Source organism: Amblyomma mixtum, chromosome 8 (assembly GCF_055824585.1).
Source record: "Amblyomma mixtum isolate Tamu chromosome 8, ASM5582458v1, whole genome shotgun sequence".
Classification (NCBI taxonomy): Eukaryota; Metazoa; Arthropoda; class Arachnida; order Ixodida; family Ixodidae; genus Amblyomma; species Amblyomma mixtum.
Window position 1 is genome coordinate 87,605,996 of NC_143019.1, and position 3,182 is coordinate 87,609,177.

Below are 3,182 nucleotides of genomic sequence, written 5' to 3' on the forward strand. Positions count from 1 at the left end.
TCACTACGGCGGGTGCAAGGGCGTATTCTATGTCGATGCTGCGGGTCCCGAGGAGGGAATGACGGCCGTCGCGGTAGCCCACCAAAATAAAACAACGGACGGACTAGCACTGGCTAGCCAGTACATACTGGCTATGAAAGAAGTGGCGATTGCTCTAGCTGCAACACACACTACCTCGGAATACATTCTTAGATTCACAGACAGCGTATCGCAATTACCTCAGGGGCAAGGTCGCACCAACTGCAGCTAAAATTCTGCAAGATACCCGTGGCTACCAGCCCACATGCAAACACCTAATATGGGTACCAGGCTACCAGGGCATCCCAGGGAACGAGAGCGCATATGCCTCAGCCCGAGCATTTCTCCCCCGGGCACCCAGTACGGATGCCCTGGAACCTCCTACCCCGCTACTAACCTACACCGACATACTTCAACACAAGATTATACTGTCTGGTCTGTCATCCGCCTATGACACTAGACAGAGGACGAACTACACCTCCGAAAGCTACAGACCAACATTTACAACAACCCACGAAGACTTCACGCAGTAGACCCGGAGCCATTTGACTCACACTGCAAATTCTGCGGGGAGAAGGCCGACTTGCACCATATGGTATGGGGCTGCCAACGAAATCAGGCGGTCACTGTTACATTGCAAGCTACATTGCCGTCTAGAACGGTATGACGTGCAAGAAACTAAAGCGTGAAATTGTACCGCAACCGCATTTGTTCGAAAGCAGCTAGTCGTTCAGATCTTAGAAGTGTTTGCTAGATTTGTTGCCTTGTTTTTTTTTATTATGAAGGGCAAGACGATTGAGAAAGTTTCGGAACGTGACCACCATCCCTTCTAGCAAGTTTTTGCAGTGATGTGAACTCAATTTCAGTGCGACAACAAATTACGAGTGCGACAACAAAGTACGGGAGAAAATTCGTTGCACAGCAGGCATGAACGCATTCTTTACTTCTTACGCAGCGTGCAGTCTTCGTCACTTTTCGTGCAGAGCGCCTCAGCAGGATGCTTGCACCACGCAGTAAAACAAAATTAGAAAGTAGCTTATGGCTTCCGCGCAATGCGCTCGTGCCCACCTCGCTTGCAACTCTATGTGGCTCACATTTCACGACAGTGTTCATTCAGAAAGTTTGAAGCTGATACGAGGTGTCATATCTTATGCACTGAAGTGCGACTCTCGATTTTTCTACAGAAGAGTGACACATAGTGTACGTCGCGCCCGTTCACTAGCTGTGCTGTCAGAAAGCTGGGACATTACCAAAACAAATATAGACAAGTTGGAAAAGGTGCAGAGAATGGCCGTCCGTTTTATTTGCAACCGTTACAGACGACGTGCAATCGCAGCCACATTAATGCAATATAGGTCTCCAGCAACACTTAGGGCCCAGCCCATAGCACGAGCAGAAACTATAATTTCTTACTTTTTACGCACTTCTACTTATGCGTTCTGGTTCATAGAATTCGGTGGTTGATTCTCATATATTTATTTGCTCATTTGCGTTTGGGTAAAAGTGACCCCGTCAGATGTTGGTGCATATACGTGATAGAATGAAGAACAGATGCAGATGGCGATGAAATGGAAGCTTGCGCGGCTTCTTGTGCTCATCAGCGGAGTCGTCGCCAGAGACTGCATCTGCACGAAAGCAACAAATGCCCGCGCGAAGAAATTATAGCACTTGGTTGGCAACGTGCTTTCTAGCAGGATAGCGCGCTTCTTGGAGAGCGCGGAGATCTCCGCAGCTCTTGTGTACACTCTTAAAACACTCGACGTCTTTTTCACTGAGTATGCTAAGATATGATGGTCACTATGATCGCGTCTCAGTTCACTTGTCATGCCCGGCCAGTTGGCTAAGCATTCTTTGTTCACGCAAGCCAAAAATTAATTGCTGATAGGTGCTGCAGTATACCGATGTGCTTCGAATGTTGCTCGCGCGTAGAAACGCCTTAAACGCTCACACAAAGGGAAAGGGGGAGGGAGCAGTGGAAATGCGTAACCACACCCTGTATGCGACACACTCTAGCTTTGTGCAATGTTTTTCAGGCATCGGGAGGGTCACGTGACAACTAAGGCGCTCCAAAACATCTCGCAACACGTCGTAGATGCCACATGTTGCCAGCAAGTAAGAGACCGAGGACATGCGGCGAGTCAAACACAGGCAGAAGGCGCTTGAAACGCTGCCCACGAATGCGCTGCCCGATAACATCAGCACATTTGCGCCCACACACTTGATAGCCTGAATAACATATAATCTATTGTGATGCGAGAGACTCTATGAAAGAGGTAGTTTGTCTTGAAGACTCGGTACTATTAAACACAAATGTTCTCACAAAGTAATGTTTGCATAAAAATCATCGCCAAGGAAAATCGTTCTTCGTTTTTTTTTGCACAAAATCACCAACTTACTTCTGTTCTATTTTTTCCTTTCAACATTCTTTGCTCCCTCGAAAGGGCTACAAAAGCACTTAGCTGTCACAAGTCCCAAAATGTGTCCCTTTACCAGCAATAAATCAATCCCGTTAAGATAGCAGGTATAAAATATTATTGTAGCGAAGTTCTCTACGTTCTTCTTACGGTATGTAAAAAAAATTCGAAGAGTGTATTTTGAAGAGAGATAAAAAACTGCGTTTTTGATGTTCCAATTTTATTACACTGTCACGAAAGAGGTGACTTGCTTTCAATTTTTGTCTCATAGAGCAGCTTTCAGTTGAGACAAAATTATTCCGGCAACATTAACGCAGTCCGAAGTTATTTTGGTGGAAGGATCGTCTCGGCCTGAATGCTGAAAGAGCACGAGGTGACTCAAAGCACGCCAAAAACAATGAGTGCTCAATCGCTTAAGAAAAAATCAAGGTTTTGCATAGAACCCTTTCATCAAAGAATATAAAATGCAACAATAATTTCTAAAGGGCAACCGACCGTTTAAAAAAATTTTCAAACAGTTCTTGCCTTTTTACCGAACAGCATCCCATAAATCACGTATTGGCCAGAGAAGCGCTGCGGGAAACAGTTCTTTTGCTGCAAGCTTTCGACACTAGTAACATGCATTCCATAATAGAGTTCAGAAAGGCGAATAAATTATAGATGAGCCAAGCAGAAAGTAAGCTAGCGCAGTATGTGTTACGTTAATACAACCAGCTAAACAAATCTATCCAATCGGGAAAGTACTCACCT